Source organism: Pseudophryne corroboree, chromosome 4 (assembly GCF_028390025.1).
Source record: "Pseudophryne corroboree isolate aPseCor3 chromosome 4, aPseCor3.hap2, whole genome shotgun sequence".
Lineage (NCBI taxonomy): Eukaryota > Metazoa > Chordata > Amphibia > Anura > Myobatrachidae > Pseudophryne > Pseudophryne corroboree.
The window spans coordinates 860,662,135-860,674,855 of record NC_086447.1 but is presented as its reverse complement, the minus strand read 5'-3'; positions in this window follow the sequence as shown (position 1 = coordinate 860,674,855).

The following is a 12,721-nucleotide window of genomic DNA, read 5'->3' as shown; positions in this document are numbered from 1 at the left end:
TGGGCGCCGCCCATAGGCAGCTGCCTAAAGCTGCCTAGTGGTGGCGCGGGCTCTGTAGTCATCATATATATTATTGCTAATGTCAGAATTTGAACTACTGACAAAGAGAAGGGAATTTAATTTGCAACCGGACTTCCCCCCGCATTTGCCTATACCCACCCTCCCCTCCCATATCTGCTCCAAAAACTGCTCCAAACCCTTTAATTCACTTTTTTTTAGTAACCCACATCGCATTCCCCATACTTATAATGGGAAATGTGATGTGGCCAAATTTACAAAAAAAAAATGTGAAAAAATACCAGTGTGCCCTGTGATAATCTCGCCAGCTCAGGCTGGCAAGTTCACAGGGCAGTACTGCGATAATATGGCATTTGCCCAGCTTACTCTGCCCCTGGCAGAGAAAGCTGAGCGGGGACCCGGCAGAGCGATCAGCTATGTGTGTCCGATGGACACACAAGCTGATCACAGTGTAAAAAGTTTAAAAAAAAGTTTAAAAAAACCATACTCACCTGTCCAGGGAGCCGGCGTCCGCTTCTCCGGTGAGCGCTGCCCATGTGCTGCAATGTGACCCCAATGCAGAAAAGTGATGCTGCAAAGCGGCAGCGCACTTTAAAGCACCGGGGGTCACCACAGCGCATAGGATCCGGCGCCGGGCAGCCCAGCAGAAGCAGCGCCGTCCGGCTCCCTGGACTGGTGAGTATATTGATCTGCTTGGGGCGGTCCGTGGAGCGCGGGGGTAGTCGCGACGGGGGGGGGGGGGGTCGACCGGGCGGCGGCGGTAGCGGCGATGTCTGCTGGGGCGGCGCAAGCGCAGCAGGACATCGGGGTATTTTTTCCAAAAAATACCCAGATGATGCTGCGGAGTATCATTGCAGGGATAGAGCTTGACCGCAAGCTCTGTCCCTGCACGCGATAATTGATACATCCCTGCGATGTAATCAATTATCGCAGTGCGAGTTGGGGCGATTTTATCACCTGCCATCCGCATCCTGGATGCGGATGGTGATAAATAGGCCCCTAAGTGATTGTACTGTTAGTGAGGGGAAAAAATTAAGGCTGTTTTCTACCGTGAGAAATCCATATTTCTAGAAAATCTCCAGCCCTGTGCATGACTTAACGATAGACTAGTCATGAAATTTGGGGGATATATAATACAAAATACAGGAATGGCTTTATTTGATATGTGCCATAATATTACTTCTCAGATTCATACCTTCTAAAACACTATTTGTGTAAGGAATTTGTGAACTTTGGGCAGAATATCTGACAGCCAAGATGAAATAACAGATTGTCTCATATTTGTTCAAGTTAGGAGGTCACTGGGAATTGAAGAAAGAAAGCTGTAGACTCTCAAATGATCTAAACTTCTCTACAAGAGATTGTACAATGCCTAGCAACACGATGTGATATTGTTTTCTGTTGAAGCTCTTCTGTCAGCTCAGGTCTAATGCAGCAAAGGCTCTGCTATATTGCTCTGTTATAAATAGAATACGTCTAGCAAATATCTGCAAATCACATCCTGTATCTACAAACAATTCTAGCGATGTATAAAATAATCAGTGGGCCTGTTGTATCAGCCCCTTGTACAATTGTCGGTATAAGATGACTACACCCTACAAGAGGATATTATCATACTGTATATACACCATTAAGGTAAAATTATACTTGCCAACATATTAAATATTGGTGCTCTCCCGGAGAGTCTGGTAACCTAATGCATAGGCAAACGCAGGGGGGGGTTTCCGGTTGCCTGGAAACCCCCCTTCTCTTGGCAAGTGGCTCAAATTATGACAACAATAGCAATGGCATAATGGGGGGCAGGCTTGGACTGGCCCACAGGGGTACAGGGGAAACCACCGGTGGGTCCCACTGCTTGGGGGCCCAACTCCTGCTCTAAGGATAAGGTTCTAGACCAGGGGTGTCCAACCTTTCACCTTCCCTGGGCCACATTAGAAGATGAAAATTTGGTTTGGGCCGCACATAAAATAAAATAACAGTAACGATACCTGATCATCCAAAAAAAACATATAAAAATAAGAATTTACTTACCGATAATTCTATTTCTCATAGTTCGTAGTGGATGCTGGGGACTCCGTAAGGACCATGGGGAATAGCGGCTCCGCAGGAGACTGGGCACATCTAAAAAAAGCTTTAGGACTATCTGGTGTGCACTGGGTCCTCCCCCTATGACCCTCCTCCAAGCCTCAGTTAGGATACTGTGCCCGGACGAGCGTACACAATAAGGAAGGATTTTGAATCCCGGGTAAGACTCATACCAGCCACACCAATCACACCGTATAACCTGTGATCTGAACCCAGTTAACAGCATGATAACAGAGGAGCCTCTGAAAGATGGCTCACAACAATAATAACCCGATTTCTCTATCGTCCTAGTGGATGCTGGGGTTCCTGAAAGGACCATGGGGAATAGCGGCTCCGCAGGAGACAGGGCACAAAAAGTAAAGCTTTTCCGATCAGGTGGTGTGCACTGGCTCCTCCCCCTATGACCCTCCTCCAGACTCCAGTTAGATTTTTGTGCCCGGCCGAGAAGGGTGCAATCTAGGTGGCTCTCCTAAAGAGACCAAGTCCTCAGGATGACGCTGGGGCCGTACAAGCGGACTCAGGTGCGGTGGGGGGTCGTCTCAAGAGTTTCAGCACGCAGTGGGCTCACTCGCAAGTGGACCCCTGGAGCCTACAAGTAGTATCCCAGGGGTACAGATTGGAAATTCGAGACGTCTCCCCCTCACAGGTTCCTGAAGTCTGCTTTACCAACGTCTCCCTCCGACAGGGAGGCAGTATTGGAAACAATTCACAAGCTGTATTCCCAGCAGGTGATAATCAAAGTACCCCTCCTACAACAAGGAAAGGGGTATTATTCCACACTATATTGTGGTACTGAAGCCAGACGGCTCGGTGAGACCTATTCTAAATCTGAAATATTTGAACACTTACATACAAAGGTTCAAATCAAGATGGAGTCACTCAGAGCAGTGATAGCGAACCAGGAAGAAGGGGACTATATGGTGTCCCTGGACATCAGGGATGCTTACCTCCATGTCCCAATTTGCCCTTCTCACCAAGGGTACCTCAGGTTCGTGGTACAGAACTGTCACTATCAGTTTCAGACGCTGCCGTTTGGATTGTCCACGGCACCCCGGGTCTTTACCAAGGTAATGACCGAAATGATGATTCTTCTTCAAAGAAAATGGACGATCTCCTGATAAGGGCAAGGTCCAGAGAACAGTTGGAGGTCGGAGTAGCACTATCTCAAGTAGTTCTACGACAGCACGGGTGGATTCTAAATATTCCAAAATCGCAGCTGTTTCCGACGACACGTCTGCTGTTCCTAGGGATGATTCTGGACACAGTCCAGAAAAGGGTGTTTCTCCCGGAGAAGAAAGCCAGGGAGTTATCCGAGCTAGTCAGGAACCTCCTAAAACCAGGAAAAGTGTCAGTGCATCATTGCACAAGGGTCCTGGGAAAAATGGTGGCTTCTTACGAAGCGATTCCATTCGGCAGATTTCACGCAAGAACTTTTCAGTGGGATCTGCTGGAAAAATGGTCCGGATCGCATCTTCAGATGCATCAGCGGATAACCCTGTCTCCAAGGACAAGGGTGTTTCTTCTGCGGTGGCTGCAGAGTGCTCATCTATTAAAAGGCCGCAGATTCGGCATTCAGGACTGGGTCCTGGTGACCACGGATGCCAGCCTGAGAGGCTGGGGAGCAGTCACACAGGGAAAAAATTTCCAGGGAGTGTGATATAGTCTGGAGACTTCTCTCCACATAAATATACTGGAGCTAAGGGCAATTTACAATGCTCTAAGCTTAGCAAGACCTCTGCTTCAAGGTCAGCCGGTATTGATCCAGTGGGACAACATCACGGCAGTCGCCCACGTAAACAGACAGGGCGGCACAAGAAGCAGGAGGGCAATGGCAGAAACTGCAAGGATTCTTCGCTGGGCGGAAAATCATGTGATAACACTGTCAGCAGTGTTCATTCCGGGAGTGGACAACTGGGAAGCAGACTTCCTCAGCAGGCACGACCTCCACCCGGGAGAGTGGGGACTTCATCGGGAAGTCTTCCACATGATTGTGAACCGTTGGGAAAGACCAAAGGTGGACATGATGGCGTCCCGCCTGAACAAAAAACTGGACAGGTATTGCGCCAGGTCAAGAGACCCTCAGGCAATAGCTGTGGACGTTCTGGTAACACCGTGGGTGTACCAGTCGGTGTATGTGTTCCCTCCTCTGCTTCTCATACCCAAGGTACTGAGAATTATAAGACGTAGAGGAGTAAGAACTATACTCGTGGCTCCGGATTGGCCAAGAAGGACTTGGTACCCGGAACTTCAAGAAATGCTCACAGAGGACTCATGGCCTCTGCCGCTAAGAAGGGACTTGCTTCAGCAAGTACCATGTCTGTTCCAAGACTTACCGCGGCTGCGTTTGACGGCATGGCGGTGGAACGCCGGATCCTAAGGGAAAAAGGCATTCCGGAAGAGGTCATTCCTACCCTGGTCAAAGCCAGGAAGGAGGTGACCGCACAACATTATCACCACATGTGGCGAAAATATGTTGCGTGGTGTGAGGCCAGCAAGGCCCCACGAAGAAATTTCAACTCGGCGATTCCTGCATTTCCTGCAAACAGGAGTGTCTATGGGCCTCAAATTGGGGTCCATTAGGGTTCAAATTTCGGCCCTGTCAAGTTTCTTCCAGAAAAGATTGGCTTCAGTTCCTGAAGTCCAGAAGTTTGTCAAGGGAGTACTGCATATACAACCCCCTTTTGTGCCTCCAGTGGCACTGTGGGATCTCAACGTAGTTCTGGGATTCCTCAAATCACATTGGTTTAAACCGCTCAAATCTGTGGATTTGAAATATCTCACATGGAAAGTGACCATGCTGTTGGCCCTGGCCTCGGCCAGGCGAGTGTCAGAATTGGCGGCTTTGTCTCACAAAGCCCATATCTGATTGTCCATTCGGACAGGGCAGAGCTGCGGACTCGTCCCCATTTTCTCCCTAAGGTGGTGTCAGCGTTTCACCTGCACCAGCTTATTGTGGTACCTGCGGCTACTAGGGACTTGGAGGACTCCAAGTTGCTGGATGTTGTCAGGGCCCTGAAAATATAGGTTCCAGGACGGCTGGAGTCAGGAAAACTGACTTGCTGTTATCCTGTAGGCAACCAAAAAACTGGGTGCTCTTGCTTCTAAGCAGACGATTGCTAGTTGGATGTGTAGTACAATTCAGCTTGCACATTCTGTGGCAGGCCTGCCACAGCCAAAATATGTAAATGCCCATTCCACAAGGAAGGTGGGCTCATCTTGGGCGGCTGCCCGAGGGGTCTCGGCTTTACAACTTTGCCGAGCTGCTACTTGGTCAGGGGCACACCCTGGCTGAGGAGGACCTGGAGTTCTCTCATTCGGTGCTGCAGAGTCATCCGCACTCTCCCGCCCGTTTGGGAGCTTTGGTATAATCCCCATGGTCCTGACGGAGTCCCCAGCATCCACTTAGGACGTCAGAGAAAATAAGAATTTACTTACCGATAATTCTATTTCTCGTAGTCCGTAGTGGATGCTGGGCGCCCATCCCAAGTGCGGATTATCTGCATAAATTGTACATAGTTATTGTTAACTAATTCGGGTTATTGTTAAAGGAAGCCATCTTTCAGAGGCTCCGCTGTTATCATACTGTTAACTGGGTTTAGATCACAAGTTGTACGGTGTGATTGGTGTGGCTGGTATGAGTCTTACCCGGGATTCAAAATCCTCCCTTATTGTGTACGCTCGTCCGGGCACAGTACCTAACTGGAGTCTGGAGGAGGGTCATAGGGGGAGGAGCCAGTGCACACCACCTGATCGGAAAAGCTTTACTTTTTGTGCCCTGTCTCCTGCGGAGCCGCTATTCCCCAGGTCCTCCTCAGCCAGGATATCAATTTTGTAGAATTTTACAAACGTATTTGCTCCTGACCAAGTAGCTAGCTGCTCGGCAAAGTTGTAAAGCCGAGACCCCTCGGGCAGCCGCCCAAGATGAGCCCACCTTCCTTGTGGAGTGGGCATTTACAGATTTTTGGCTGTGGCAGGCCTGCCACAGAATGTGCAAGCTGAATTGTACTACAAATCCAACGAGCAATAGTCTGCTTAGAAGCAGGAGCACCCAGCTTGTTGGGTGCACACAGGATAAACAGCGAGTCAGATTTCCTGACTCCAGCCGTCCTGGAAACATATATTTTCAGGGCACTGACAACGTCTAGCAACTTGGAGGCCTCCAAGTCCCTAGTAGCCGCAGGCACCACCAATAGGTTGGTTCAGGTGAGACGCTGAAACCACCTTAGGGAGAAACTGAGGACGAGTCCTCAATTCCGCCCTGTCCGAATGGAAAATCAGATAAGGGCTTTTTCAGGATAAAGCCGCCAATTCTGACACGCGCCTGGCCCAGGCCAGGGCCAACAGCATGACCACTTTCCATGTGAGATATTTTAACTCCACAGATTTAAGTGGTTCAAACCAATGTGACTTTTGGAACCAAAACTACATTGAGATCCCAAAGTGCCACTGGAGGCACAAAAGGAGGCTGTATATGCAGTACCCCTTTTACAAACGTCTGAACTTCAGGGACTGAAGCTAGTTCATTTTGGAAGAAAATTGACAGGGCCGAAATTTAAACCTTAATGGACCCCAATTTCAGGCCCATAGACACTCCTGTTTGCAGGAAATGTAGGAATCGACCCAGTTGAATTTCCTCCGTCGGGCCTTACTGGCCTCGCACCACGCAACATATTTTCGCCAATTGCGGTGATAATGTTTTTGCGGTTACATCCTTCCTGGCTTTGATCAGGATAGGGATGACTTAATCCGGAATGCCTTTTTTTCCTTCAGGATCCGGCATTCAACCGCCATGCCGTCAAACGCAGCCGCGGTAAGTCTTGGAACAGACAGGGTCCTTGCTGGAGCAGGTCCCTTCTTAGAGGTAGAGGCCACGGATCCTCCGTGAGCATCTCTTGAAGTTCCGGTTACCAAGTCCTTCTTGGCCAATCTGGAGCCACGAATATAGTGCTTTCTCCTCTCCATCTTATCAATCTCAGTACCTTGGGTATGAGAGGCAGAGGAGGGAACACATACACTGACTGGTACACCCACGGTGTTACCAGAGCGTCTACAACTATTGCCTGAGGGTCTCTTGACCTGGCGCAATACCAGTCAAGTTTTTTAATCATGTGGACGACTTCTGGGTGAAGTCCCCACTCTCCCGGGTGGAGGTCGTGCTGAGGAAGTCTGCTTCCCAGTTGTCCACTCCCGGAATGAATACTGTTGACAGTGCTATCACATGATTTTCCGCCCAGCGAAAAATCCCTGCAGCTTCTGCCATTGCCCTCCTGCTTCTTGTGCCACCCTGTCTGTTTACGTGGGTGACTGCCATGATGTTGTCCGACTGGATCAATACCGGCTGACCTTGAAGCAGAGGTCTTGCTAAGCTTAGAGCATTGTAAATGGCCCTTAGCTTCAGGATATTTATGTGAAGTGATGTATCCAGGCTTGACCCTAAGCCCTGGATATTCCTTCCCTGTGTGACTGCTCCCCAGCCTCGCAGGCTGGCATCCGTGGTCACCAGGACCCAGTCCTGAATGCCGAATCTGCGGCCCTCTAGAAGATGAGCACTCTGCAACCACCACAGGATGGATACCCTTGTCCTTGGTGACAGGGTTATCCGCTGATGCATCTGAAAATGCGACCCGGACCATTTGTCCAGTAGGTTCCACTGGAAAGTTCTTGCGTGGAATCTAACGAATGGGATTGCTTCGTAGGAAGCCACCATTTTTACCCAGAACCCTTGTGCATTGATGCACTGAGACTTGGTTCGATTTTAGGAGGTTCCTGACTAGCTCGGATAACTCCCTGGCTTTCTCTTCCGGGAGAAACACCTTTTTTCTGGACTGTGTCCAGGAACATCCCTAGGAAACAGAAGACAAGTCGTCGGAACCAGCTGCGATTTTGGAATATTGAGAATCCAATCGTGCTGCCTCAACACTACCTGAGATAGTGCTACACCGACTTCCAACTGTTCCCTGGATCTTACCCTTATCAGGGAATCGTCCAAGTAAGGGATAACTAAAATTCCCTTCCTTCGAAGGGATATCATTTCGGCCATTACCTTGGTAAAGACCCGGGGTGTTGTGGACCATCCCTACGGCAGCGTCTGAACTGATAGTGACAGTTCTGTACCATAACCTGAGGTACCCTTGGTGAGAAGGGTAAATTTTGACATGAAGGTAAGCATCCTTGATGTCCCGAGACATCATGTAGTCCCCTTCTTCCAGGTTCGCAATCACTGCTCTGAGTGACTCAATCTTGAATTTGAACCTCTGTATGTAAGTGTTCAAAGATTTTAGATTTTAGATTTAGAATCGGTCTCACCGAGCCGTCTGGCTTCGGTACCACAATAGTGTGGAATAATACCCCGTTCCCTGTTGCAGGAGGGGTACCTTGATTATCACCTGCTGGGAATACAGCTTGTGAATGGCTTCCAAAACTGCCTCCCTGTCAGAGGGAGACGTCGGTAAAGCCGACCTTTGGAAACGGCGAGGGGGAGACGTCTCGAATTTCAATATGTACCCTTGAGATATTACCTGAAGGATCCAGGGGTCTACTTGCGAGTGAGCCCACTGCGCACTGAAATTCATTGAGAACGGGCCCCCACCGTGCCTGAGCTTGTAAGGCCCTAGCGTCATACTGAGGGCTTTGCAGAGGCGGGAAAGGATTTCTGTTCCTGGGAACTGGGTAATCTCTTCAGCCTTTTTCCTCTCCCTCTGTCACGAGCAGAAAAGAGGAACCTTTTGTCCGCTTGCCAACAAAGGACTGCGCCTGATAATACGGCGTCTTATTTTGAGAGGCGACCTGGGGTACAAACGTGGATTTCCCAGTTGTTGCCATGGCCACCAGGTCTAAAAGACCGACCCCAAATGTCCCCTTTCAAAGGCAATACTTCCAAATGCCGTTTGGAATCCGCATCACCTGACCATTTTACTGGTAGAATTGGACAATGCACTTATACTTGATGCCAGTCGGCAATTATTCCGCTGTGCATCCTGCATATATAGAAATGCATCTTTTAAATGCTCTATAGGCAATAATATACTATCCTTATCTAGGATATCAATATTTCCAGTCAGGGAATCCGACCATGCCAACCCAGCACTGCACCTCCAGGCTGAGGCGATTGCTGGTCGCAGTATAACACCAGTATGTGTGTGAATACATTTTTGGATACCCTCCTGCTTTCTATCAGCAGGATCCTTAAGGGCGGCCATCTCATGAGAGGGTAGAGCCCTTGTTCTTACAAGCGTGTGAGCGCCTTATCCCCCCTAGGGGGTGTTTCCCAACGCACCCTAACCTCTGTCGGGAAAGGGTATACAGCCAATACTTTTTAAGAAATTATCAATTGTTATCGGGGGGAAACCCACGCATCATCACACATTTTATTTCTCAGATTCAGGAAAACTACAGGTAGTTTTTCCCTCACCGAACATAATACCCCTTTTTGGTGGTACTCGTATTATCAGAAATGTATGAAACATTTTCCATTGTCTCACTCATGTAACGTGTGGCCCTACTGGAAATCACGGTTGTCTCTTCACCGTCGACACAGGAGTCAGTATCCGTGTCGGCGTCTGTATCTGCCATCTGAGGTAACGGGCGCTTTAGAGCCCCTGACGGCCTATGAGACGTCTGGACAGGCACAAGCTGAGTAGCCGGCTGTCTCATGTCAACCACTGTTTTTTTATACAGAGCTGACACTGTCACGTAATTTTCAACAGTACATCCACTCAGGTGTCGACCCCCTAGGTGGTGACATCACTGTTACAGACACTCTGCTCCGTCTCCACATCATTTTTCTCCTCATACATGTCGACACAAACGTACCGACACACAGCACACACACAGGGAATGCTCTGATAGAGGACAGCACCCCACTAGCCCTTTGGGGAGACAGAGGGAGAGTTTGCCAGCACACACCAGAGCGCTATATATATACAGGGATAACCTTATATAAGTGTTTTTCCCCTTATAGCTGCTGTATAGTTAATACTGCGCCTAATTAGTGCCCCCCTCTCTTTTTTAACCCTTTCTGTAGTGTAGTGACTGCAGGGGAGAGCCAGGGAGCTTCCCTCCAACGGAGCTGTGAGGGAAAATGGCGCTTGTGTGCTGAGGAGATAGGCTCCGCCCCCTTCACGGCGGCCTTTTCTCCCGCTTTTTTTAGGAAAACTGGCAGGGGTGAAATGCATCCATATAGCCCAGGAGCTATATGTGATGTATTTCTTTAGCCATATAAGGTTTAAACATGTTGTATTGCGTCTCAGGGAGCTCCCCCCCAGCGCCCTGCACCCTCAGTGACCGGAGTGTGAAGTGTGCTGAGAGCAATGGCGCACAGCTGCAGTGCTGTGCGCTACCTTATTGAAGACAGGAACATCTTCTGCCGCCGATTTTTCCGGACCTCTTCGCTCTTCTGGCTCTGTAAGGGGGCCGGCGGCGCGGCTCCGGGACCCATCCAGGCTGAACCTGTGATCGTCCCTCTGGAGCTAATGTCCAGTAGCCAAGAAGCCCAATCCACTCTGCAGTCAGGTGAGTTCGCTTCTTCTCCCCTTAGTCCCACGTTGTAGTGAGCCTGTTGCCAGCAGGTCTCACTGAAAATAACAAACCTAAACTAAAACTTTCACTAAGAAGCTCAGGAGAGCCCCTAGTGTGCACCCTTCTCGTCGGGCACAGAAATCTAACTGGGGCTTGGAGGAGGGTCATAGGGGGAGGAGCCAGTGCACACCAGATAGTCCTAAAGCTTTCTTTAGATGTGCCCAGTCTCCTGCGGAGCCACTATTCCCCATGGTCCTTACGGAGTCCCCAGCATCCACTTAGGACGTTAGAGAAACATAGTTAACATATTAAACTTACTTGGAAATGAAGTTAGTGAGATGTTTGACATTGTTTCTCAGCCACCGGAACCGAATCCAAAACCAAAACACAAAACCCGAAAAATTTCCGGTGCACATCACTACTTAATATACAGTGATGTTTGAGGCTTTTAAAATACAATTCTGTAGGTGGCAGGCCTTACGGGACAGGTTGTGCAGGAAGATGCGCAGTTAAAGGCTGAAAACAAATAAAATCACATTATTTATAGGACAAACCACAGAGAAACAACAGGAAAGGCTGCAGTAGGGGATTGGAAAGGGCAAAAGAGGACACACATTTATTTTATATTCCAGTCGGGACTGCTATTTTGTTTTTTGTTTTTTCCTCTCTCCCTTCAACGTATACTGTTTCACTAGGGGAGACCACTGCTATTTTCTCAATGAATGTAACAAGTTTACTTAATAGAAATGAAACCAGCTGAGTCTTTTGTTCATTAACATAAGAAAAACTCTTAAACATTCAATAAAGATTTGTCCTGATTTGTGCTTATTGTAAAGGGAAAAAAACTACATTTGAAATGTAAGCCCCGGTCTGCCCCTCCTGCCCGGACTCCTTTACAGAGAATTGTGCCTTGCAGCTGATGGCCTGAATGCTTTTATTTCAGAAGGGGGAAGTCCTCTCGTAGAGCCTGAAGTGTTGCCCAGTCTTGTATGGAGTGAAAGGAAGGGGGTTTGGCAAGGACACCATGTACCGGTAGCCGCCCGCAACACGCACCTACTTTTTTTAGCCAGGATTTGCTAGTTTAGCCGCGGCCGCCGGCGCCAGAGACTCCCGCCTCCAGCTCCGTGCTCTCTCTAGCCGGGTGCACGCGTGTGACGTCACATGCGCGTGCGACGTCATGACGTCACACGCGCGATGTGCCTGCGCCGGCATCCCGGAAGCACAGAGAGCCGCGTCTAGTGCTGCTGGCTCCCCAAACTTGAAACTTTAGAAAACTTTAGAATAGAACTTCTTAAAAAATAAAAAATTGCACTGGGCCGCATTACTAGCCGACCTGGGCCGCATGCGGCCCGCGGGTTGGACAAGCCTGTTCTAGACTGTGCACTTGAATTATACATTATTCATATGTTACCTTATACTGGACTATGGTGTATTTTCTACAGTGCATCGCTGTTATTAATCTGGTACATTATCATGCATGCAGCAGCTGAATTTACTGTATATATTTATGAAGGGGCCCAGACGTTGCACTCTCTAATGGTTAGTCAAACCAATGAGGTGGCCGGCCACACCCCCTCAGCAGACTGGCCACACCCCTAAACATGGGCCCCTACCACTGCATTCCCCTGGTTGGCCCTACATGCTCCAGTCCGACACTGATAGGGGGTCATTCCGACCCGATCGCATGCTGCGCTTCTTCGCAGCTGTGCGAACGTGCCGGAACTGCGCAAGCGCTGCAGCCAAATTGTGCAGGCATGTCGTTGCCAGCGACGCCGATAACAAAGAAAGTAGTCGCAGCGGCGACCGCAAGAAGATTGACAGGAGGAAGGCGGAACCGGGCGTCAACTCACCGTTTTCTGGGCGTGGAGATCCAAACGCAGGCGTGTTGAGGCGTTTGGAGGGCGGATGTCTGACGTCAATTCCGGGACCTGCAACACTGGATTGATCGCACAGGGTAAGTAACTCTTACCCTGGTCTTGTTCTACAGAAAACTTTTTTAGCATAGCAGGGCTGCACAAGCGATCGCAGCCTTGCTATGCAAAAATACACTCCCCCATAGGTGGCGTCTAGTTGATCGCACGGGCTGCAAAAAATTGCAGCG